A 27,690-nucleotide genomic window follows, 5' to 3' on the forward strand; every position below is an offset into this window, starting at 1 on the left:
CCATCTTTTGAAACTAATTCAGAATCGCTGCTATTTTAGGATGTTCATGATGGTGGCAACTCTTGAATCACCATTGTGTTTATGCCATAGATCAGCTTTTACCATTTAAAAATGTGCTATATGTACACTGAGGAGCGGTCAAGTGACACATGAAGTAGGCAATGCCACACTTTTTGCCCAGTGCCAGCCGCATATGGCCAAAGAATATGCACACTGGGTTCTGCATGTTTAAGTATGAGGCTTAGTATGAGGCAAAAGGCTTTACCCTGCCCCCGGTGGCCCCTGGGTTTGGCCAAAGGCCCTGTGTCCAGTCCCTGTGGTCTAGAAGGCCCTGCACTGTGTTCAGGTGGGCACGGCAAAGAACTGAACACCCAGCGCAGTGGCTTCAGTGGCATGAGAAGGCTCTCAACATAGCTGCAGACCATACCCCCATTGTTGTTGCACGCGGCGTGCGGCCACATTCAGGGGTTTGAGTGCAAAAGGACTGGGAATAAGATGTCCCTGAAAGCCATGCACTACTCTGAGTGGTCTATGCATGCTGCACATTTTTGTGGCCCTTCACACAGCCAAAGATCTTATGCAGTTGGACCTACTGAATGCAGGTGAGTGAAGAGCCTGGCATCTGACAATGCGTGCACCTAGTTGCTGTTGCACTTGACAAAAGGAGGTATGTAGTGGAGTTGGTGACATGAGGTGAAGATGCCAACATAGCCAAAGACCATGGACTGAACTCAGTGGTCAATGAAAATTACTGACGTCTGTGTGCAGTAGGTTTTAGGTAAATAAAGACTGGGTGCAAATAATAGCTTAAGATCAGGCCCACATATTGAGGCACGGCTTAAGGCAGAAGGCCAACCACAGTGGGTTCAAGCAAATGAGAAGTGGTTGTGGGTATGGTGAAAACCATAGCCTGTTCCTAGTAGCCAACACAATACCAAACAAAGGCTGTTTTCAAGTTAGATTCTTGGGTATGGGTGCTTAGTACCTACTGCAAATGGCTGATTACTCTGTACAGTGGTTTGGGGGAAAAGAGGATTGCGCAAAGACTAGGCTGAAGGTCACACCCAGTACCGAACACCTGCTGCACACTGCCAAAGGCTGTACACATTGGTTTTATGGTACAGAGACTAGGCACAGGGCATAGCCAAAGGCTGACTGGAGGTTACACTGTGTGCCCAACATTTGCTGCACACTTGAAAAGCTGTGCATGCTGGTTTTGTGGTAAAAGGTACTGGGCACAGGGCATTCCTGAAGGCCATGTCGTGCATCTAGTCCCCACTGTGGAGGGCCAAATGCTGTGTGTATTGGGTTTGGGGTTATGGGGAGTGGTACAAAGTGATACTGTAGGTCATGCCCTGTGCCCATTGTTTGAATACCGTGAGCTGTAGATTCTGAGGTAGAGTGGTAGGGTATAATATCTGGAATTCACATACAAAAGCTTAGTTAAGGAACATTTAAGGAGGACTTACAAGCAGTTCGATTAAGTTACAACACAAAATCTAATTTCTTATAGCATACTATGTATAACACAAAGCATAAAAAGTATTGAAATTCCTGTTAACTTTAGCACTGATCATGATTTCACACATTTTACAGATGATATCACAAATTACATAATTGATTACATCACGGGTGATTACATCACTAGTGACATCACATATTAATCTCTATATATACCATCAATGATGTTACATAAGCTGTACAAGGTCCACGAACCATGCAGAGCAGTTTCTGAAACTAGGATGCAGGGTGCAGGCTATCACCAAAGGAGAGGGTCTGTAACATACTGTGCAATAGATTTATGTGTGTTTTGGTGTCACGTGGTTTGGCTGCGGGCCCGAGTCAAAAGCTCTGTCCTTGATCCAAAGCCCATTGTGCATGGATGAATCCTATGTGCATCGGGATCTAAGGGCAAGTATAAACAACAACAAGAGGGTATTAAGTATGCGGGAAGTGATGGCGCTCAATCAGAATTTGCGTACATATTCAAATTTGGAAAACAAACAGTAGTCACTGGTGCAAGCAGGGAGGGGAGACCCTACACAAAACCCCTCAATTTTAAATGTAAAAATGTTTTTACAATTAAGATTCATGCAACAAAGTCCCGCGCACACAGATTTAAGTTTCAACAAGTATAGTACTCATATATGTAATTTACGAAAACAATAATCCAACGTCGATTCTTTAAATTTTGATGTGTCACTCCTTTTATTAGATGTTCACACCAATAGAAATTCACAGCCAGCCGACACGTGTTTCGTTATAGGTCAATACAATCATAGACACTATAACTCTTCAGGGCTGGAAAAATACAAAAAATGAATGGCCTATAGTGAGTATGCCACAACAATAATATGTTACAAAAACCAAAATTGAATGTGCCCATTCTCTACATTCCAAAGCATAACACCCGTCATAAGGAACCCAAAAAAGGTGGTTGTATCAGGTTAATACAAACAGAAAGAGTAGCAATCAACTACTAAGGTCGCAATTACAAGCATTGACGCTCTTTATGGAAAACGGATAATCATTTTATGTCAATTACTCCAAAAAGGTATAAGTTATTATAAATATAATATTAAGTGGACAGACACCCGTGAAAACAATTCACACAAAAATTATAAAAAACATACTAGTATTCGTAATGTTTAAGTCCAAATCTGTCAGCCGAATTCATAGTATAGTTAGAAACACATGTCTGAGTACGTTCCGAGAATATACGAATAAAAAGATCCAAGGCTATATAATGCTCTCATTGCAAATGAGGGCGTGATATCAGAAAACCGCATGCAACTCCCATCAGTGTGATGCATAATACAAGAGTATTTACAACGATACCTCAATGGCTGAATCTTTATCTTTTAAGGGCTGTTTAGGTAAAGATAAGTAAAAGAGAAAGAGGAAGGAAAGCGCAAATTTTGGTTGGTAAAGTTTGTCAGGAAAACAATACGTGACTCTCATTGCGGATGTCCGTATAAAGTAAAAGTAGCTCACCCCAAGTCCGGTGATAATTCCAACCCGGCAGGGTAACCAATATTATCGTGAAGTCGACAAAACGATGCTGTCAAGATATAATTTAATAATCCACATTTAAGGATGTAGCCACAGATAGAACCTAATGGCACGGTAAACAATTTCACCAAACACTGAATCTCACTAAAACTCACAATGCAATATAAGCATTTCCACTTCAAATTATCAAAAGGTCGAATAATTAGTCCCACAAAGTATTCGAAGTCCATAAATTTAACACAACCAAGTGTCCATGCAAACGATAAATCTAACCCACACAGCCCAATCTGAACACCTATTAGGATCAATTTTAAACGACCCAAACAGTAAAATCAGTCACACCTTCACTCACGAAGGCAGTCTCTTACCCGTAAGTATCCAATAGTCCTTTATATAGGGGACGCTCAGGTAATGCACGTTAGTGCCATCCAAATAACAATTGTATATGGGTCCAAAATATATACACCGATCAGATTCGTGACGGACTACCACATGGGTACGTGTGGTATCCGGTTTCTATAAGACAAGAAATATGGGAGTAGAATTAGGTTTCCGAATCCCGTTGCGCTACGGAAATTTCAAGTCAATAGTTTACATATAAAGCTTGAAAAGTTGGAAGGGCTGGCGTAATCACCTTGGTACAATCACCCTCGTTGCAACAGGCGTCCCCGACCCGGAAGTAACCCCAACGTGCCCCGGCAGTCCAACTTATACAATCCAAGCGGCAAGCAAAAAGCTAGAGCGTGAACCTCCGTAATGGTTCACAGCAATAGAAAACGGACTTTGTCCCTGCTACGGACACTCCAGGTCCCAATTCTTTAGTCCTACATCGACCCAGGTATGTCCACAGACACCATGCCGAGCATACAAATTGAAGAAATGGTTAACTGAAGTGATAGTTAACTGAAGTGAAAGGAGAGAGGAAAGGAAAGGAAATCAGCAGTTAGATGAACCGCTGTTCATATTAATAGCAAGAGGATCACATTTCCAACAAATATTCGGAAATGAACTCCCATGATATTACATTGGTGAGCGAGAGGAACATGATATGTACGATTGAAAACACAGTCCAATAACAATGCTCATGCGATAATCAGCCACAGTGTATATGTGGCAATAAAACGACAACAAAAAATATATAAAATATAAATCATACAGGCAAGTGGTAAATGCGAGTATTACAACATATACTTGCCTTAATAAAAATGCGCATACTATACGTATTCATTGAAACCAAAGTAAGTGAGGGTGAAGAGTAAGAGCACCACCCACCCTTCAGTCAAAATATACCGAACAAAATATTTAATATATTATCGTTCATACAGAAAGGATAATATTGCAGATAAGTTACAACAAACGGGTGCAGGGTAAACCTTACAGTAGTGTCAACGTATAATCAGAAAATTTATACTAAAATTCTGAGTATAGTGCATCAGTCCCCCAGAAAAAATTGCATCTCCGGGTCTCAATTAAGACCCCGCCCCACCGTATGAAGTCTCATAATCCAGAAAGCTTCTGCACGTCTGAGGCGAAGCTCTCTGTTGCCACCTCTAGTGTCCATAGGGATATGGTCAATTCCAAAAAAGGCAAATTCTTTTTTGGGACCTTGTGCGTGGCAAATACTTGCATGAATTGCCACCGGATATCTAGCATCTTGCTGTAAAAGAGCTCTAACATGTTCCCCAATCCTCTCTTTCAAGCACCTAATGGTGCTACCCACATACTGGAGTCCACATTTACATTCAATAATGTAGATGACGAATTTAGTTAAACAGTTAATGTTCATTCGAATCTCGTAGGTTTTGTTGTCACAACCTTTAAAATTTTTTGTCTTATGTTTAGCCCACCTACACACTCCACAGAAACCACATTTAAAGAAGCCTCTGTTGGGTGAGTTGAGCCATGTGTTAATTTTAGAAGTTCTAGGCACTGTAGGACTAAGTCTATTGCGTAAAGTCCTACCTCTCCTAAATGTAATTTGAGGTTGTTTTGTCACATAATTGGTCAATGTTTTATCAGCTGTAAGGATACTCCAATGTCTCTTGAGACTCCTACGCAGCACATGGCTCAATTCATTGAAGTCAGTGACCATACGTATATTGTCTTTTTTGTCCCCATTAGGAGTAGGTTTAGGTCTTAGAGTATCTTCCCTTTTGACTCTTTTGATTCTCTTTTTGGCTTTATGTAGGATGTCAGGGGAATAACCTCGTTCTACGAAGCGTTGTTTCATATCTTCAAGGCATTCTTGAAATTCTGGCTCATCACTACAATTACGTCTGGCCCTGACAAATTCCCCATATGGTATAGCGCTTATTTGGTGCATAGGGTGTGAACTGTCTGAGTGTAAGATGGAGTTACAGGCAGTACTTTTTCTAAAAAGACGTGTCTTCAATTTGTTGTCATCAGTGTATACTTCTATGTCTAAGAAAGAGATCTGTTTATCACTAGATTCCAGGGTGAATTCCATACCATAAGGGTTGCTGTTCATGTATGTAAGAAATTCCAAAAGTTCACCCTGTGTACCTGCCCAAAGCAAGAGACAGTCATCTATAAATCTCCCCCAATAGATTATTCTGTCAATCCATTCCGCGCCTCTAGTGCCCCATATCCAATCTTTTTCCAGGCAACCCATAAAGAGACAGGCAAAACTAGGGGAAAATTTAGACCCCATAGCCACCCCCTTCGTCTGTTTATACCATTTACCCTCAAACAGAAAAAAATTATTATTGAGGATAATTTGCATCATTCTTATTAGCATTTGGTTATGTAACCACTCAGTGGCTGGTCGGGTATTTAACATTCGTGTAACTGCCTCCACACCCAAATTTATGTTGATGTTAGTATAAAGAGCGACCACATCTAAAGTTACCATAATCATACCAGTGTGCCATTCTACATCTGCAAGGATGCTTAAGATGTGTTTAGAGTCTTGTATGAAACTCGGTAAATTACGTACCAAAGGCCCCAAGAAAACGTCCACGTATTCAGACAGTTTTTCAGTAGGGCCTCCGATACCCGATATAATCGGTCTACCAGGTGGGAAATCTTGGTTTTTATGCACTTTGGGTAAAGTGTATAGGTATGGGTAGGTGGGTCTAAATACCTTCAGGTAAGCTAGTTCGTCATCATCCAATAGACCTTGGGAGTGCCACTCAACCAAGTGTTTATTGATCAGAAGTCCCAATTGGCCAATAGGGTTATGGGTCAATGGTTCATAACAGTTAGTGTCAGAAAGTTGTGTAAGGATTTCATTAGTATAATCAATTTTATTCATTATCACAACATTTCCTCCCTTGTCTGCCTCCCTTATCAAAATGGTTTGGTCTTCATTGAGGTCCTTTAAAGCCAATCTTTCCCCTTTGGTGAGATTATCACTAAACAATTGCCCTCTATGTTTGTGAGTGGTTTTAAAGTCCCAATCGTCCAAGTCCTGTAGGACCCGTTTGTAGAAAGTGTCAACAGAATTCCCACCAGGGAGAGTGGGAGTCCATTTAGATTTGTTCTTCAAACCACTAGAAATAGGGCAGCTGGTGTCTATATCAAGATCTTCCAATAATTGGGTCATAGTCAAAGGAGCATCCTCCATCTCGGTTATAGATAATAACAATCGTGTCGCTTGTATTTCCTGAATACTCGGTACATCAGACACATTACTCATGTTTGTACTTGACACTGGTTTATTAATTTTGGGATTCCCACTCTCCCACTCTCCCTGGTGGGAATTCTGTTGACACTTTCTACAAACGGGTCCTACAGGACTTGGACGATTGGGACTTTAAAACCACTCACAAACATAGAGGGCAATTGTTTAGTGATAATCTCACCAAAGGGGAAAGATTGGCTTTAAAGGACCTCAATGAAGACCAAACCATTTTGATAAGGGAGGCAGACAAGGGAGGAAATGTTGTGATAATGAATAAAATTGATTATACTAATGAAATCCTTACACAACTTTCTGACACTAACTGTTATGAACCATTGACCCATAACCCTATTGGCCAATTGGGACTTCTGATCAATAAACACTTGGTTGAGTGGCACTCCCAAGGTCTATTGGATGATGACGAACTAGCTTACCTGAAGGTATTTAGACCCACCTACCCATACCTATACACTTTACCCAAAGTGCATAAAAACCAAGATTTCCCACCTGGTAGACCGATTATATCGGGTATCGGAGGCCCTACTGAAAAACTGTCTGAATACGTGGACGTTTTCTTGGGGCCTTTGGTACGTAATTTACCGAGTTTCATACAAGACTCTAAACACATCTTAAGCATCCTTGCAGATGTAGAATGGCACACTGGTATGATTATGGTAACTTTAGATGTGGTCGCTCTTTATACTAACATCAACATAAATTTGGGTGTGGAGGCAGTTACACGAATGTTAAATACCCGACCAGCCACTGAGTGGTTACATAACCAAATGCTAATAAGAATGATGCAAATTATCCTCAATAATAATTTTTTTCTGTTTGAGGGTAAATGGTATAAACAGACGAAGGGGGTGGCTATGGGGTCTAAATTTTCCCCTAGTTTTGCCTGTCTCTTTATGGGTTGCCTGGAAAAAGATTGGATATGGGGCACTAGAGGCGCGGAATGGATTGACAGAATAATCTATTGGGGGAGATTTATAGATGACTGTCTCTTGCTTTGGGCAGGTACACAGGGTGAACTTTTGGAATTTCTTACATACATGAACAGCAACCCTTATGGTATGGAATTCACCCTGGAATCTAGTGATAAACAGATCTCTTTCTTAGACATAGAAGTATACACTGATGACAACAAATTGAAGACACGTCTTTTTAGAAAAAGTACTGCCTGTAACTCCATCTTACACTCAGACAGTTCACACCCTATGCACCAAATAAGCGCTATACCATATGGGGAATTTGTCAGGGCCAGACGTAATTGTAGTGATGAGCCAGAATTTCAAGAATGCCTTGAAGATATGAAACAACGCTTCGTAGAACGAGGTTATTCCCCTGACATCCTACATAAAGCCAAAAAGAGAATCAAAAGAGTCAAAAGGGAAGATACTCTAAGACCTAAACCTACTCCTAATGGGGACAAAAAAGACAATATACGTATGGTCACTGACTTCAATGAATTGAGCCATGTGCTGCGTAGGAGTCTCAAGAGACATTGGAGTATCCTTACAGCTGATAAAACATTGACCAATTATGTGACAAAACAACCTCAAATTACATTTAGGAGAGGTAGGACTTTACGCAATAGACTTAGTCCTACAGTGCCTAGAACTTCTAAAATTAACACATGGCTCAACTCACCCAACAGAGGCTTCTTTAAATGTGGTTTCTGTGGAGTGTGTAGGTGGGCTAAACATAAGACAAAAAATTTTAAAGGTTGTGACAACAAAACCTACGAGATTCGAATGAACATTAACTGTTTAACTAAATTCGTCATCTACATTATTGAATGTAAATGTGGACTCCAGTATGTGGGTAGCACCATTAGGTGCTTGAAAGAGAGGATTGGGGAACATGTTAGAGCTCTTTTACAGCAAGATGCTAGATATCCGGTGGCAATTCATGCAAGTATTTGCCACGCACAAGGTCCCAAAAAAGAATTTGCCTTTTTTGGAATTGACCATATCCCTATGGACACTAGAGGTGGCAACAGAGAGCTTCGCCTCAGACGTGCAGAAGCTTTCTGGATTATGAGACTTCATACGGTGGGGCGGGGTCTTAATTGCGACCCGGAGATGCAATTTTTTCTGGGGGACTGATGCACTATACTCAGAATTTTAGTATAAATTTTCTGATTATACGTTGACACTACTGTAAGGTTTACCCTGCACCCGTTTGTTGTAACTTATCTGCAATATTATCCTTTCTGTATGAACGATAATATATTAAATATTTTGTTCGGTATATTTTGACTGAAGGGTGGGTGGTGCTCTTACTCTTCACCCTCACTTACTTTGGTTTCAATGAATACGTATAGTATGCGCATTTTTATTAAGGCAAGTATATGTTGTAATACTCGCATTTACCACTTGCCTGTATGATTTATATTTTATATATTTTTTGTTGTCGTTTTATTGCCACATATACACTGTGGCTGATTATCGCATGAGCATTGTTATTGGACTGTGTTTTCAATCGTACATATCATGTTCCTCTCGCTCACCAATGTAATATCATGGGAGTTCATTTCCGAATATTTGTTGGAAATGTGATCCTCTTGCTATTAATATGAACAGCGGTTCATCTAACTGCTGATTTCCTTTCCTTTCCTCTCTCCTTTCACTTCAGTTAACTATCACTTCAGTTAACCATTTCTTCAATTTGTATGCTCGGCATGGTGTCTGTGGACATACCTGGGTCGATGTAGGACTAAAGAATTGGGACCTGGAGTGTCCGTAGCAGGGACAAAGTCCGTTTTCTATTGCTGTGAACCATTACGGAGGTTCACGCTCTAGCTTTTTGCTTGCCGCTTGGATTGTATAAGTTGGACTGCCGGGGCACGTTGGGGTTACTTCCGGGTCGGGGACGCCTGTTGCAACGAGGGTGATTGTACCAAGGTGATTACGCCAGCCCTTCCAACTTTTCAAGCTTTATATGTAAACTATTGACTTGAAATTTCCGTAGCGCAACGGGATTCGGAAACCTAATTCTACTCCCATATTTCTTGTCTTATAGAAACCGGATACCACACGTACCCATGTGGTAGTCCGTCACGAATCTGATCGGTGTATATATTTTGGACCCATATACAATTGTTATTTGGATGGCACTAACGTGCATTACCTGAGCGTCCCCTATATAAAGGACTATTGGATACTTACGGGTAAGAGACTGCCTTCGTGAGTGAAGGTGTGACTGATTTTACTGTTTGGGTCGTTTAAAATTGATCCTAATAGGTGTTCAGATTGGGCTGTGTGGGTTAGATTTATCGTTTGCATGGACACTTGGTTGTGTTAAATTTATGGACTTCGAATACTTTGTGGGACTAATTATTCGACCTTTTGATAATTTGAAGTGGAAATGCTTATATTGCATTGTGAGTTTTAGTGAGATTCAGTGTTTGGTGAAATTGTTTACCGTGCCATTAGGTTCTATCTGTGGCTACATCCTTAAATGTGGATTATTAAATTATATCTTGACAGCATCGTTTTGTCGACTTCACGATAATATTGGTTACCCTGCCGGGTTGGAATTATCACCGGACTTGGGGTGAGCTACTTTTACTTTATACGGACATCCGCAATGAGAGTCACGTATTGTTTTCCTGACAAACTTTACCAACCAAAATTTGCGCTTTCCTTCCTCTTTCTCTTTTACTTATCTTTACCTAAACAGCCCTTAAAAGATAAAGATTCAGCCATTGAGGTATCGTTGTAAATACTCTTGTATTATGCATCACACTGATGGGAGTTGCATGCGGTTTTCTGATATCACGCCCTCATTTGCAATGAGAGCATTATATAGCCTTGGATCTTTTTATTCGTATATTCTCGGAACGTACTCAGACATGTGTTTCTAACTATACTATGAATTCTGCTGACAGATTTGGACTTAAACATTACGAATACTAGTATGTTTTTTATAATTTTTGTGTGAATTGTTTTCACGGGTGTCTGTCCACTTAATATTATATTTATAATAACTTATACCTTTTTGGAGTAATTGACATAAAATGATTATCCGTTTTCCATAAAGAGCGTCAATGCTTGTAATTGCGACCTTAGTAGTTGATTGCTACTCTTTCTGTTTGTATTAACCTGATACAACCACCTTTTTTGGGTTCCTTATGACGGGTGTTATGCTTTGGAATGTAGAGAATGGGCACATTCAATTTTGGTTTTTGTAACATATTATTGTTGTGGCATACTCACTATAGGCCATTCATTTTTTGTATTTTTCCAGCCCTGAAGAGTTATAGTGTCTATGATTGTATTGACCTATAACGAAACACGTGTCGGCTGGCTGTGAATTTCTATTGGTGTGAACATCTAATAAAAGGAGTGACACATCAAAATTTAAAGAATCGACGTTGGATTATTGTTTTCGTAAATTACATATATGAGTACTATACTTGTTGAAACTTAAATCTGTGTGCGCGGGACTTTGTTGCATGAATCTAAGGGCAAGTAGGCTGCCCACAGACATGCCTGTCCCTAGAATCCGAAGGCCATGCTGAGCAGGTTCTGGTCCCCTGGCCTGAGCTCTTACCCTGCCTGATGTGCAGTTTTTATCACACAATTTCAATTGTGCAGCATGACCATTAGCTGTAGCTTGAAAGTACTACAGAAGAAATGACCTTCAGGCATGTTCTGTGCCATTGACCCAAACCAGTGCCCAATGTGCAGAATCCTTGGCTGCCAGTAGTGGCCGGCACAAATCCGAGTGGTGGGTTGGGGGAGGGGTGTTGGGGAGAATGAGATGTAAAAATAAAAAGTAAAAAAACCTACCTTTTAGTTGGCGCTCCCCGCACCACACGTCCTCTCAGTCTCTCGGGCGGGAACAGGAAGCAGCCAGCCTCCCTCCCCTAAGCCAATCACAATACTGCAATGCAGCATTGTGATTGGTCTGAGCGCCGACGATCAACGCTCACCCAGGGAATGGGGGCCTGGGCATGTTCTCCATGCAGGCTGTAATGCAGCCTGCATGGAGAACATGAGAAGTGAGCATGACTGTTTTGTACCGGCCCAGAGGGCAGGTCAGTCAGTCATTGGGTACTTGGAGTGGGCAAACCACCCCTCCCCTGCTCTCATAGCAGCACCGCTCGCCCCACAAAGCTGAGCAGCTGGAACAAATACAATGATAATAACCTCGAGTAATTATCATTGTGTTTGTTGTTTTTTCCACTATTTTGCATCAGTGGGGCGACGCTCCTCCGCCTTAGTGAAGGAGCCACCACTGTTGGCTGCATTGGTGCACTGGGTGCCACCTTCACCCATGCACTGATCCCAGTTCAGCAAGGCCTTTCGGTCACCGCTTTTGATCATGCTCAGCCTCACTGGCCACATAACATGGACTTGAGCCACACTCCTATAACTTCCTTTCCCTTGATCAACACAACTTTCCAAAGTTATATTTAATTAGACATACTTTTTTTTTCTCAAGGTTTTGTGCCAATTCATTTTATGGGTCAAAATTATAAACAATCCTAAAATATTGTTTTCTCTAAATGCATGCAATACCAATATGCATCCCCATTAACTGTTCCTGAAAACCTAACATCATATCAAGCTGTCATGTCCCACGTGACAGGATGACTGGATTACTTTAAAAGGACTTTTACGGAGCAATCTTACTTTGAAAATCTGACCAAACAGGAGGGTACATCTTGCTTAAGCTTTTGGAAATTAATTCACATGAGCCCAGTCCTGAAAGCAATCCCCTGGCTCCTAGTGGACTTTAGGATCAAATTTAAAGCAATGCCTAATGCATTCAAGACCCTAGCTACCTGCAAATTTTGATTCCCATTAGACACCAAGGCTCTTATAATGTATGGGGTGCACTGCACTTGTCTATTCTGCCACACACCTTTGAATGAATGAATGAATGAATGAAAAATTTGTTGAGCGCTGGAATCACCCCCTGAGGGGTATCTCATTGCTAACAGCAGAGAAAATAAATGATAGTGGGACACTCAGTTGTTAAAAAAATCAGTTTTCAATAGTTTCCTGAATTTAGGAAGATTAGAGCATTTGCGTAAGGCAAGGGGGAGCGGGTTCCTCCCAAAATGCGGGGCAAGATAGGCAAAGATTTGCCACCGGTTCGAAGTTTATTAAACCGAGGGACGACTAGCAGGGCCTTCTCTTCGGAGCGCAGAGATCTGCTAGGACAGTAGTGAACAAGTTTTTCCTCCAGATATCTGGGTCCCCTATCATTAATTGTTTTATAGACCAAGCAGCAGATTTTAAACTTGATTCTATCATGGATGGGGAGCCAGTGAAGGCATTTCAGTAACGGCAAAGATGAAGTTCTGGGAGGCATATTAAGAGCCAGCTGTGCTGCCGTGTACTGGACTACTTGCAACCTGTTTAACAGAGTCTCCTTTGCAGCTTCCAGAAGTGCATCGCAGTAGTCAAGTCGCCTGACTAACAGAGCTTGGATCAGGGTCTTACTAACAGATAGAGGGAGAAAGTAGAACACTCTCCGAAGGAGCTTCAGCATGCGAAAACAGGTGCCTGAAGTGGCAGCCACCTTTAACTGGGTGTGCTGGGTGAGGACCTGTTCAATGCAACCTATTGCAGTTAATGTGCTACACCTGTGCAGCCACGTACTCATGCGTGCCATAGGGCAGGGCATCAGTGAAAGGCAGGCTACCTGTTTGAAGAAGGAGGTCCACCTTTCACTGCGCAAGCAGCAACACACCTTGCTTTTGAAAGGACGGCAGAGACCCCCATGAAGGTGGGTGCATTCAGCGACTACACCTGTCTGCACAAGGGTTCCTGGGGGATCCCTGGGCACCCCTTTTTCCTCCCGATCAAGGGGCGCCCTCTGGTGAACACTATGTGCCACTGCTTTGGGGCACACAAACAGTGAGCCTCCTAACAGCTCCCTTGCCTTTACACGCAAGGCAATAATATGGTGCAGGTAAAGGAGCAAAGTGTTCCCTCATATGCATGGGGGCGTGCCCCATTTAAATGAGGGAATGCGCCCTTGTAATTGCACCACTGTCGCATAGGCTCCAGCGTGATCTGTATTTCAGAAGGGACTGGCATCCCTTTCTCTAATACCAAAGTACCCTGGGAGGGCAGAAAGTGGGCACCCATACCCGTAGCACTTTATGTACCAGTCCAGGTTAATACCAGAACCTGGGCTGCTGTGGGAATTCACAAGGGCCTATTATCAAGTCCATTTTCGCCGCTTTAGCGGCAGTTTCCTGCCGATAAAGCGGCGATAATTTTATCGCCTGTGCTTGATAATATACCCCCCTCCGGCTCCTTGTAACAACCCCTAATTAACAATTTGCTTTCAAACTTTTGCAACCAAATAGGTAGCTTTTTGAGCCTTTCATGAAAATACATATGTGCATCTACAAGTTATAGCCATACGTCTCGGGAGAATACAAGTGAATATGAATATTGTAGACATTAATGTTTATGTACAGAATATAGTTGAACAACTATACGACTCGACCTGTGAATAGGAAATCATTATTTGTTCTAAGTGCCATGGACACGGCCAGCGTGTAGTAAAGCAAAGTGGAAAAGTACATGTAATCCGAAGGGTTTCCCTGACAATGGGCAGGTATTACTGTTCCCCTGAGGCCACAGGAGATTAGAGGTGCCAGCCTTTGTGTTTAAAGGGATTACACAGGTTATACAACTGGCTTAAGGTTCCTCCGGTAAACACAGGGTCAACTGTAATCGAGCCCGAGTGTAGATGAAAGAGGGAGTGTCTCTTATTACAAGTGGGATAGAAACATTCCCTTCCTCGGTCAGAGGGGGTAGCCGTTTTCCAGGGACCGCAACAAAGACATTTTATTTTCTTGCTCTTTCTCGCCAGGGTTTTTACCGTCTAAGGTATGAACGCTTGTGGGGAGGCCTTGAAATACAACTTAGATTGTTGCAAACAGTTTGGGTGTGACCCCTGTCATGTAAACATCATTTGATGGTTTAAGCTTCGTTCAAACGAGGGTAATTCATCGCATTATAAGATTGTAAGTTTATTAGGAATTGGCAAAGGATGGAGGGTTGAGAAAGGATCCAATGTTTGCAGTTCTGGGCTGTTACACTAGTGCAGCCAAGAAGGCTTCTTCCTTTCCAATTCAGTGATAACAACTTTTATTAAGAGGGTAACTTCCGGTGCGTCTGTAGAATCATGCCCCATCAGTCTATGGAATCAAGAGATTTGTGCTGTTTAAAAGAACAGGCCTTGTCCAAGAGTGTGTGAGGACAGGGCAAATGTGCTACTGGGCACAACACAACTAAGGCTCCCTGTTTACCGTTTTTACTGATTTCTGTAGACAAATGCAGACAAAAAAACATTTATTTTCCTGTCTGTATTTATTTTTAAATGTGGATAAAAACGGAAAACGGGCTGATTTTGAGTGATTCTAAATGCTATTGGTCATGACTGCCAGGCCAATAGCTGTGGGGACAGGTAAGGAGTTTAAAAAAGAAAGGAATTTTTGTAAAGATGATTAAATAGCAGTAGATATGCACAAAATCTGCATGTTTCTTATAAGTTAATGGATTTATCATTTGTGAGTGCTTATATAATTGAAACCTGGAAAGCGCATGAGTGCACATTTATAGGTTAAACAAATGTGGAAATATACTTGTTTCAGCTTCAGTTTTTCACAAAACCCCAAATTAATATGGCTATAGATATGATTAGTAAAAAATACATTTGGACAAAGATAGATGGAAATGTCAAAAAAATAAAAGTCATAAACTAGGAGATCTAATCATAACTGGACCTGTAGTGGAGCAGGGTGTGTGTGCACTCTGAGCTTTGCACAAAATGGGGGATTACCGAGAGGTACTGCTCTTTATCATTCTCAGTTATGAGAAGAAAGGCCACACAAGAGTTATCTGAGCATTCAGGCTTGTTTTGTCTTCGTTCAGTAGATGCAGAGACATACTAGATGCAGTGGTTAATTTGTAAAGGAATATATGTTGGGTCTCTCGTCAAGAGGCAGCTTGCACCAGCCCATTTCTCCTGTTAGTACCGCCTAAAACAGAACCAACTACTAACCAAGAAAGTGGAGAGAGGATGTGGTGTAACGGCCAGAGCTGCCAATGTCAGCGCTGGGGAACCAGGTTCGAATCTTGGATCAGTTCAACATCCTGTGATTCTGGGCAAATCACTTAATCTCCCCATATATTAATGTGTCTTTAACTGGTGCTCTTGAAAAGCCCCCATGTGATGATTAAGTGCCGGTGCTGAGCACCGGAAACCACCGGCTCAAATTAAGCACTGGCTGGATGTCAGGTAGAAGTGGGCCATACTGGTACATACTCTGTAAATCAGTGGATGTCCTTTTCCATCCACCTCCGGTTTCTCTGCCTCATTTAGGAACCTTGAGTTCCCTGTATTGGCTCATCTAGTCCTGCTTCCGCACTAGGATACCTTCCTGTGTGAGTTGTGAGCTACAGAAATACACATAACATAACAATGGCTAAGCCTCAGTCAGCGCTGCTGTTTGAAATTCCTTATGCAGCACAAGGCCACTGGCTGAGTAGCTTTGTAGGTGAGCTGTACTCAGGGTGGGCCTTCCAACGCTGTTTTTTCTCGTTTGCGACCATCAGGAGTGGCATGGTAGTCACAAACTTGAACAAGTAGCCAGGCACTGTGGCAAAACTCACCCCTTGCATAGCAGTGAGCTGCTGTTTGAGGGAGACAGGGCCGGCTTGAGGGCAGTGAGACTGGTGAGGTTGCACTGGGTGCGAACCTGGAAGGGGGGGCACTAACCGCAGGGGGGCGCTATGTTTAACAATAAGATACAATGATTTAAAAGCACCTGCTGCAGTGGATTAGTAAAGCCAGCCTTTACTAGCGCTTTAAAACAAACTAAATGTATTTGAGAGAGGGGCTATGGGGAGATGAGAGGCACTTTTACCGGGTAGTAGTGAGGGAATCCGAGGAGGAGATCATACAGGGGGGCACTAAAAAAGATTGTTGCCCCAGATCTAAAGCCGGCCTTGGAGGGAGGGGCTGCAGGACGACAGTTGTTTGTGAAGACGCTGCTAGGGGCTATAGAAACCAGTGTGGACTGAAATGAGGTGCAACTGTCCAGGATAATATGGGGCTTCTAAGGGTCAGTGTATCACTTTGCAGTGGATTTTATGGTGGCTTTTCTTTCACGTTATATTGCCCTGATGAGGCTTGGAAGCACTCTTGTTTTCAGTTTCTGTGTATTCTTTTGAAGTCTGAGGATGGCAGAGTTTTGGATGTAGTATTTCCTGTTGGTGAGATGTTGGTTGAGCTGTGTTACGTTCAGAAACAATGCTGCACACATTGGGGTGCAGAGCATCAGCATGAAGTGTTGCAAAGTGTGTGAGAATAATGCAGCAACACATACATTTTCTACTTATGAATTTGTGAAGTTCAGGATCTGCATCTTGTGTTTATACTGAAGGAAAGAGCAATGTTCCTATGCATTGCAGAACTGCAAGTGATTGTCCATTGTGCTTCTTCAACCTGGTATTAAGTTGCAAAATGTGGCTGACCGTGTTTTGGTCGCAGTATTGGCCTTTATGTTGTTGTGGAATATTTGAAATATTACCCCATTACTGTGGGGTCCATTTGGCAACAAAAAGCTCCTTTTGCTGGTAAGGAACAGTTGTCATATGTTCAAGTGTTTCAATTGACAACTAGTAGCACAGTTTTATAGCAGCACTTCCTACTATTTCCTTATGCTAAACCAGTATATAGCCAATCACCATTTGTTTGTGCAGAATCGTGCATGTCTTCATATAATTTAATCGGGCTCCTCAACGAATGGCAGGAACATGGCTCTCATGAAGAGATGCAGTGTATGTATGGATGGTGTCTGATGCATGGAAAAATAAGTCATTAATTTACAATGTGCTCCAAAGTATTGTCTGACAAGATAATACAAAACTGAATTCTTTTTTTTTTAAAGTTGTAAATTACTTGGGCAATTTATTTGTCAGAGACGGGTCATTCAGGTGCACCATTTTTGTTGTTGTTTTTTTTAATCCAAAGCCAGTTTTATTTCTTTACACTCCTGAATGCCCTCTAAGTAGAGGGAGTAGATGGTTTAATCTTCCTCCTCTTCATCAGCACCGCCACCACCACCACCACCACCACCACCTTGTCCCTTCTTGGCATTCTTTCGCTTGACACGACCAGGGCGACCACCTCTGTACGGTGAGCGCAGAGAGAACTTAATGTGCTTCCGGCGCCCGATGAATGAAGGGATGTTCACTACCTGTTTACGGACACAGATGTGACGCTGGCGAATGAGTACACGTGCATGGTAATTTGACTTTGCAAGGCCAAGCTTGAAGACTTGCATCTGCGGGCATCGTTCGAAAAAATTCTCAATTTTCAGACCCAGGATGTAATCCAACTTCATCTTGCCTTCATCCAGTAGACCGATACGCACCAGCCTTCTCAGCAGAGCGTTACCTTCAAAAAGACACTTGGCATCCTTTTCGGCCAGTGTCGGCAACTCTCTGGCCGCTTTGTGGATTTTGGTAAGTGTGAATTTCACCCTCCACACTTCACGCTTATTACGAATACCATATTCACCTATAAGTTTCAACTCCTGGTCCAAGCGAGAATTCTCGAATGGACGGCGGGGAGTCACATAGGTCTTCCGACACACCCAGCTTCTGGCAACAGGCATCACAATCAATTATTTTGTTCATTCCAGTAGGGCACCTTCTCTTGTTACGAATTTCTAGTAGCCCAGTCTCTTTTTCTACTGAACAAAGGCCAAACCCCTTTTTCTCCTAGTGTCTGTATGGATGGACATAGTGCTGAACAGTGTTTATCACATATAATGAATGGGATAATGCCAACAACAGGCTTGGCGTTTCTTTCTTTTTTTTAAATGATGATCACATGCCCTTGCACACATTGATTGCCATTTAATCAAAATTGTAAAGTAAATTGCATTTATATAGTGTTTACAAACCACTGATGAGAAGTTGAAGTGCTTTGAATTAATTCAGTTTATTTTCTAAGGCGCAGACAGTTAATTTATTTGTACATTCACCACAAAGCTTGCATTTAAGAATCTTGCAGCCAGCTTTTCAAGGTAATCAAAATTAAGCGAAAACAAAAAGAAAGCAAAACAATAGATTTGTATAAATTTGTCAAAGAATCTTGGTTATTGAAATTAAATTGCTTGTGAATTGGCATTGGAATGAAATTCGGCTACTTTTGGCTCAGAGTTCTGGGCCCGATTTACAAAGGGCCTCTGCACTGGTGGCAGAGGCCCTGCAATGGGTAACTGCCATTCAGGAGGCCTCGGCCACGAGTGCGGTGGCCCTTTGTGAATCGGGCCCCAAGTGTGGTTGCAGTATCCAGTATATGTATTTATCCTGTTGCTTTGCCCTTAGCTGTTCAGCCAGTGTGAGTGTTCTGAGTGTGATGTTGGAGTGATGATGATGAATGGAATGTTTGGGTGCCTGAGAGGTGAGGTGTGACAGTTGGAGTGTAGGCTGAGCAGCGGGCAGGCTGCTCCTGGTGGGGCTGCTCTACATGGATTTACCATCCTGAAACTAAGACTAAATAAACATACTTAAACTTCATCTCAGCATTTGTTTTTTATTTTGCACTCAAATGTACCACAAGCAGTTTGCTATTGGAAATTGCCAATGCAATACTTTGGCAAATAGTGTGTACCATGTACTCAGCAGAGTGACCTGCATTCGCCACCCTGCGGCAGACGCATTGAAGAGGGAGGGGTACTGGTGAGATTCCACTTATTGCCGCCCGCTACCGCTGAATTGTAGAGCGAGGGGCTGGTGATTGCCGTCTGAGACGGCATGTAAGAGCGGGAGGAGGTCGCCGCCACCAAAACTCGGGGCGCCCCAGGCGGACCATCCCCTCCCCCTCACCACCACCCCCTTGCTACGCCGCTGGCTGGTCATAACTGTTTGACAAATGATTCTGAGAAGGGTTAGATTGCAAAACAGCATAACACAACATCACAAACGAGGCCAATTAACTGTCCCTGTGAAGAAAACACATCTAGCACCAAAGAACGAACATACAATTGCAATACCCATTAGGATAGGCAGCTGAGTTGAGCAAATACATCTATAATACCTTGTGAGGTTACTATTACCTAACACAATGGCACTCATTTCAACTTCAAAAGCATGAAAGGCTGAGTGGATCTGCAGTTATTCAAAGCTGGGATCTTCAGTTTATGCATGGATCTCTTGAATGAAAGTATTAGTCCAATAAGACATCTTACTGATTTCATTGAATTCATTCTCCTTTATACCTCCATCAGGACACTCCAACACATTCCCTACTTTTGCTTATATTGGACAGACTACAGAGATATTTTAAGGCATGGGCAATGTGAGCTCTGGCCCTGAACCTCCACTTTTCTAGGGGGCCCATCCTAAAGCTTTCAGGACAAATCCAGACAGTGGCATAATGCAAGAATGGTGTCCCCCCTCCACAATATGAAAAGGGGTTCCCAGGTCTTCAATATCTCGTAATTAATCAAAGGCTTTGCACTGAATGGGGGCCCCCTGAAAGATTGGGGTCCCTTTAAAAGTTTAGGGGTTAATGAAGAAGGTTGTCAAAGATCAGACCAGTGTTGCTGAGGGCTTGAATGAGCTGAAAATGGCTGACTAATTCAGAGTTCTTGAGCAGGGGGGCCCAAATTATGTTTGGTCCGAGCCCCCAAAATTGTTATGATGTCCCTGATACTGGAGCAATAATAGTAAATCAAGCCCCTTCAAAGTCCTACACTTTACCTACCTTTACTTAGATTGGAGTGGGATTAGTAAATCTGACCCCTCCAAAGACCAACACTTTCCCTGCTGCTGTTTAGACTGTAGTGGGAATAATTAACATGACCACTCCAAAGTCCTACACTTTATCTACTTTTGTTCAGATTGTAATGGGAAAAGTAAATCTAACACCTCCAAAGTCCAACACTGTCCATTGTTTTTCTTAAATTGAAGTGGTAGTAGTAAATCAGGTCCCTCCATAGTCCTACAATTTCCCTTTTGTTGCTAACGCTGGAGTGGGAACAGTAAATCTGACCCCTCCAAAGTTCAACAAATTTCCCTACTTTTGGTTACATTCAATCAATCAATCAATTATGCCATTTGTATAGCGCACTACTCACCTGGGAGGGTCTCAAGGCGCTTGGGCGGTATGCTACTGCTCGAACAGCCAGGTCTTGAGTTGTTTCCTGAAGGCGAGATGGTCCTGGGTCAGCCGAAAGTGGATGGGGAGGGAGTTCCAAGTCTTGGCAGCCAGGTAAGAAAAGGATCTTCCTCCGGCGGTGGCTCTTCGGATGCGTGGTACGGCTGCGAGGGCGAGGCTGGTGGACCGTAGCTGGCGGGTGGGCGTGTAGAAGGTCAGGCGGTCGTTGAGGTACTTGGGGCCCAGGTCGTGGAGAGACTTGTGTGCGTGGGTGAGGAGCCGGAACGTGATCCTCTTGTCGACGGGGAGCCAGTGCAGGTTCCTCAGGTGGCTGGAGATGTGGCTGCGTCGGGGGACATCCAGGATGAGTCGGGCGGAGGCGTTCTGGATGCGCTGGAGTCTTTTCTGTAGCTTGGCTGTGGTTCCGGCGTAGAGGGAGTTTCCGTAGTCCAGTCGGCTGGTGACGAGTGCCTGGGTGACAGTCTTCCTGGTCTCGGTCGGGATCCAGCGGAAGATCTTGCGAAGCATACGCAGGGTGTTGAATCGCGATGAGGAGACGGCGTTGACTTGTCTGGTCATCGAGAGGGAGGGGTCCAGGATGAAGCCCAGGTTGCGTGCGTGGTCGGTTGGCTTGGGTGCGGTGCCCAGGGCTGGGGGCCACCAGGAGTCGTCCCAGGCGGAGGGCGAAGATCCCAGGATGAGGACTTCCGTCTTGTCCGAGTTCAGTTTCAGGCGGCTGTCCTTCATCCACTCGGCGATGTCTTTCATCCCTTCGTGTAGGCAGGTTTTGGCAGTGTCGGGATCTCTGGTGAGGGAGAGGATCAGCTGGGTGTCGTCGGCGTAAGAGATGATGTTGAGGTTGTGCTGGCGTGCGATGGCTGCGAGAGGTTTCATGTAGATGTTGAAGAGGGTGGGGCTGAGTGATGATCCTTGCGGGACACCGCAGATGACTTCGGTGGCCTCGGAGCGAAACGTGGGGAGGCGGACTCTTTGTGTTCTTCCGGCGAGGAAGGAGATGATCCACTCCAGTGCCTTCTCTTGGATACCGATGTTGCTGAGGCGCTGGACTAGGGTGCGGTGGCAGACCGCGTCGAACGCAGCGGAGAGGTCCATTAGGATGAGAGCCACTGTTTCCCCCTTGTCGAGCAGGGTCCGGATGTCATCGGTGGCTGCGATGAGGGCGGTCTCGGTGCTGTGGTTGGCTCTGAAGCCGGACTGCGAGGGGTCGAGCGATCCGTTCGTCTCGAGGAAGGCGGTCAGCTGTCTGTTGACGATCTTCTTGATGACTTTAGCAGGAAAAGGGAGGAGCGAGATGGGGCGGAAGTTTTTGAGATCGGTGGGGTCCGCTGTAGGTTTCTTCAGGAGGGCGCTGATCTCGGCGTGCTTCCAGCTCTCCGGGAAGGTGGCGGTGTTGAAGGAGGCGTTGATGATGTTCCGGAGTTGGGGTGCGATGGTGGAGTCGGCCTTGTTGAAGACGTGGTGTGGGCAGGGGTCGGTCGGTGATCCGGAGTGGATGGTGTTCATCGTGTGGGCTGTGTCTTCGGTGGTCACCGTGGTCCAGGAGCGAAGGGTGGCGGTGGGGGGCGTTGGTTCGACGGTTGGGTGCGTGGGTGGGGCGCCGAAGCTGTTGTGGATGTCGGCGATCTTGCGGTGGAAGAACGAGGCGAGGGAGTCGCAGAGGTCTTGTGACGGAGTGATGTCGTTGGTGCCGGTGCTGGGGTTGGAGAACTCCTTGACGATAGTGAAGAGCTCTTTGCTGTCGTGGGCGTTGTTGTCCAGTCGTTCCTTCAGGGATTTCTTCTTGGTGGTGCGGATGAGCTGGTGGTGCTTGCGGGTAGCGTGTTTGAGGGCGGTCATGTTGTCGGTGGTCCGGTCGAGGAGCCAGGCTTTCTCGAGGGTGCGGCAGATCTTCTTGGAGTCCTTGAGGTCGTCGGTGAACCAGGCTGCCTTCTTGCTTCTGGGTCTGCTGGGAGGGTTCTTTAGTGGCTCGAGGTCATCGGCGCAGGCGGTCAGCCACTGTGTGAAGTTGCGGGCTGCTTCGTTGGGGTCCGTTGTGTTGGCGGGTGGGCTCTGGCTGAGGGAGGTGGTGAGCTGGTCTGCGGTGATCTTGCTCCAATTCCTGTGAGGTACCTGTTGCGGGTGGTGGTGAGTCGTGGATCTTTTGAAGCTGAAGTGGACATTGGAGTGGGAACAGTAAACCTGACTGCTCCAAACTCCAACACTTTCTCTACTGTTGCTCAGATTGGAGTGGAAATAATGGGAATCGTAAATCTGACGTCAAAGTCATTTCCGTACTATTGCTTAATAAGGAACATTCTTTTTTTTTGTTTTATATGTTATATCATTTGCAAATGTATTTGTCATATATAGGTGTCTCAATTTTCCTTACTGTTATTATTAATAACATATTAATGTAATTACATTTCAACAATTTGTAATATTTTTTATTAATTTAATGTTTATATATATATATATATATATATATATATATATATATATATATATATAGTTAATTATATTTTATACTAGTTTTATCAATATTATTTTTCTTAGTTATAATTATATGAATATTTTAAAATGTAATATCTAAATAAAATACAATTCATTGTTAGAAATAGTAACTACGATATACTTACCTGTTTTTTGATGGTATTCTGGTACATATTTTTTGTTTCAATATTTTTGTAGCACACAAACAATTATGTAAACATAATATTTTGATTTCTGGTATTTTGTATTGAGAGATTTATGCACTGCAACATTTTTGCTCGCAGTATTTTGTCATACAGCCGTAACAGTGATAGTATAGAAGTAGCAAAAGTTTAATTTTGAGAATGGATATCTGCATTGCAGTAATTTCTCGTTCACTGCATTTTTCTGACACATAGTAGGCTACATTCCCAGGGGATGCAAGTGTTTTTTACCCACCTAGAATATCATAGAAAACATAGGTAGCTTCTTAAAATAATCATCACCCCTCAGAGGCAGCCATGATGTTGTACAACATACAGCAGGACCCTTGTATTGTATTGTAATTCCATTTATATAACGCTCACTACACCTGATGAGGCGTTGAAGCACTTTTTCGGCGAGTAGCACGCTATTCCAGAACCAATAAAGAATTAGTGGTGAGTTAGTATAGTGAAATATGAAAATAAATTGAGTGGTGGATATGTTAGTTATTTGGATTGAGAAGGATAGTGGAGGGATAGAAGAGGGAAAAGGGTTTGCCTTTATATAGTACTTGCGACCCCTGATGAGGTGTTGAAGCGTTTTTTTGGCGAGTAGCACACTACTCTGGAACCAATAAAGTGAGTCTGGTGTATTGCTCCGCATATAATTCAGGCACATAACTCCATGAGGACGTGGCTCTGTTTTACAAGCTCTGCTGACAGGCACGCTTCCTCTCGACCGTGTAGAGAGCCATCCGGGCTCTCACATACATTGTATCCTTACACGCACGCACGCACACGCAACCTTGGGGCGGGCTCGCCCCTCGGTATAAATAAACAAGCGGAAGACCGCTCGGGGTCTTTCCGGCTGAGTGCAAGCAAGTGTTGGTGTAGTTATTCGGTGCATATACATACACGTGGTAGGCCCAGCCTCACCACTCTACATTGGCGACGAGGCCGGTGTACCTGGACCCGCGTGTGTCTGCCTCGCGCGGCGGTGCCTGCCGCTGTGCTGCTCTGGCCCCGTGCGCCTGAGACCCGCCCACGCGTCTCCCGTGAGGGTGCGCCTTCGGCTGGCGGGACTCGGGACCGGCGGAAGCTGACGTGCGGCTGGGTGAAGGTCCTGCGGGTGAGTGCTCATCTGCCCCGCTTGCGCGGCCCCTGCCTTCCGCACTCCGCCTGCCACCGCGGAGGAGGCGCGCCTGCTGACTGCAGGCCCGGCGAGCGCCACGTGACGACCCGCCCTGGGCCCGCCCTCGCTCTTCGGAGCTGCCGCGCATGAGGCGCCCTTGCAGGGGCGCGCGCTAGGCACGACGCCAGGCCCCTCCTGCTGTGCTCCTGCCCTCGTGGGGCGAAGGGACGTTCTCACGGACCGTGAGTCAATTAATGGGAACATTTGAAGGTGTCAACACGATCAAAAAAAAAAAAAAAAAATCAAATAAGGAAAAAGGCAACAAGCATTGGCACATGCAACAAGGCATCTCCATTCACATTGGCTCCCACAAGGCCGTGCATCAGTGTCCTTGCCGCCACAGCTGGTCCCTGGGGTCCTATCCATCGCCACTGCTGACTCTTCCCGCGTCACGCCCTAAGGCGCCTCGAAACGCTGCGTGGCCTGCGCCCCTGCCCTGCGCCTCACGCCGCCGCCATCCCGGAAAGCACCAGCAAGGCCAGAGTGACGCCTCGCCATGAACAACGGCGCTCCAGGAGCGGTCCAAGACGGGGCTGGCCAGCCCCCCCAGCAGCAGCCAGCTGCGCCCGCCGCTCAACCACAGGCGCAAGCACAGGCCGGAGCAGGCGCCCCTGCAGGTCCTCACGCACCCGCGCCCCATGCGCATCAGCACGCCGGCGTAGCACCCATACCGCCATTCAGCGAATCAGCAGACCCGGCAACGGCGGCCGTCCGCTGGAGAGCATGGGTCGGACGCCTCAATCTGTACTTCAGGGGCACAAGAGAAACCGACGGTACGGTGAAGAGGTCGCTCCTCATTCTCTATGGGGGTCAAGAGATCTATGACTTATTTGAATCGCTCCCGAACACTGGAGCCGAGGACAACTATGACGCCGCAGTCGCGGCCCTCAACGCGCACTTTGACCCTCAGTTGAACAATGATTTTGAAAAATTCAAATTCAAGCGCGCATGGCAGCTGGACTCCGAGTCAGTCGACATGTACTACACTCGACTCCGACGGCTCGCGAGCACGTGTCCCTTCATCAACCCTCGCGACGAAATCAGGGACCAGATCATCGTCGGCTGCAAATCTAAGTTGCTGAGAAAGCTGATCCTCCGACAGCCGGGGATCACCCTAGACGAGATCCTCATCCTGGCAAGGTCGCACGAGTTGTCGGATGCCCGGGCGGAGGAGATGGAGGTCGCGCTGCACACCCCGGTGATCGCCCCGTCTGGGGCAAGGGCCCCGGCCATCAAGGAAGAGCGAGTGGAGGTGATCCAAAGAAGATTCCCGCCAGCAAGGCTGCGGGGTGGCCCGCCAAGGGACAGCCAGTGCGGGTACTGTGGTGTGGACCATCCTTCCACGGCCACGTGTGGTGCCAAAGGCAAGACGTGCCTCAAGTGTGGGCGCATGAATCACTTCGCTGCTGTCTGCCGGGGAGGGAAGTTCCGGGCAGCAGGCCCGCGCGCCAGAACAGTGACCCAACGAGTCCGACAGCTGTCTCTTGACCAGGAGAGACCCCCTCCCGACACGGAGGCTCAAGACCGCCGGCCCAGATATGAGGACGACGAAGACGATGAGGTGTATGTCATCTCCTACGTGAGCCGGGCATCCACGAAAAGGCGACCGCCTCCAATGTGTTCCGTCTCAGTGGACGGGACGAGTGTCAACGCGCTGATAGACACCGGGGCGTCCGTGAACGTCATGGACTCGGACCAGTATGAGCGCATGTCCCCAAAGCCGACGCTAGCACCGTCCGCGGCACGCATCTACACCTATGGCGGGACAGAGCCCATGCCTCTTCGTGGAGTGATTCAAACCACAGTAGTCAACGGAGAATATTCGACTGTGACCAGATTCCACATCACCGAGGGCAAGAAAGGCACCCTCCTGAGCTGCCACACAGCAGAGGATCTGGGACTGGTGTTTTTCGCCAACCAAGTACACCAGGCTCACGCTGACTTCATGTTAAAGGACTTCCCAGAACTGTTCAAAGGCCTCGGCAAGCTCAAGGGTAAAAAGTTTAAGCTACACATTGATGCGACGGTGAAACCTGTCGCTCTCAGACACCGGCGGGTACCGTTTAACCTCAGGCCCCAAGTTGAGGAAGAGCTTCGCAAGCTTGAGGAGTTGGGAGTGATCGAGAAAGTGTCGGGCCCGACACCCTGGGTCTCGCCCCTGGTGGTTGCCCCAAAACCGAAGCAGCCGGGAGCCATACGTCTGTGCGTGGACATGAGGCTCCCCAACACCGCTGTCAAGCGCGAACGACACATCACCCCCACTATGGACGATATTATAGCTGACCTCAACGGGGCGAAATGGTTTTCCAAATTAGACCTCAACTCCGGATATCACCAGCTGGAGCTAGAGCCGGCTAGCAGGTACATCACCACGTTTTCGACGCACGTGGGGCTGCGTCGCTACACTCGGCTCAGTTTTGGCGTCTCGTCGGCCGCCGAGGTCTTCCAGAACGCCATTCGCGAGGTGCTCTCCGGGCTAAAAGGGGTGATCAACCTGAGTGATGACATCCTAGTTTACTCAACGACCCTAGAGGAGCATCACGCCAACTTGAGGGCGACTCTGCAGAGACTCGCCGATAGCGGCCTCACCCTCCACCGCGCTAAATGTGCCTTCTATCAGGAGTCAGTGGACTTCTTTGGATATATCTTTACGAGGGAAGGCCTTAAAGTCGACCCTAAGAAGGCCGAAGCCATCAAAGCGGCCAGCACGCCTAGAAGTCAAACAGAAGTCCGCAGTTTTCTGGGCATGGCCACGTACTGTGGCCGGTTTATCCCGAACCTGGCCGACTTAGCGGAGCCTCTCCGTGCCCTCACCCGTGCTGATCAGAAATGGGACTGGACTGCTGCTGCACACAAGGCGTTCCAGGCCGTCAAGGCCAGTCTGCTTGACAATACCGTCATGGCCTACTTCCAGCCACGGAGACGGACCGAGTTGATAGTCGATGCCAGCCCAGTGGGATTGGGAGCCGTGCTGCTGCAGGAGTATGGGCCGGAAGAGTGGAAGCCTGTCGCCTATG

General features: G+C 45.6%; 1 pseudogene; it reads right to left on the reverse strand.

Annotated features, from left to right (window-relative positions):
- Positions 1 to 17,726: 17,726 nt before the first annotated feature.
- Positions 17,727 to 18,317, reverse strand: LOC144785516 (small ribosomal subunit protein uS4 pseudogene; annotated as a pseudogene).
- Positions 18,318 to 27,690: the final 9,373 nt, after the last annotated feature.

This window comes from Lissotriton helveticus, chromosome 10 (assembly GCF_964261635.1).
Source record: "Lissotriton helveticus chromosome 10, aLisHel1.1, whole genome shotgun sequence".
Classification (NCBI taxonomy): Eukaryota; Metazoa; Chordata; class Amphibia; order Caudata; family Salamandridae; genus Lissotriton; species Lissotriton helveticus.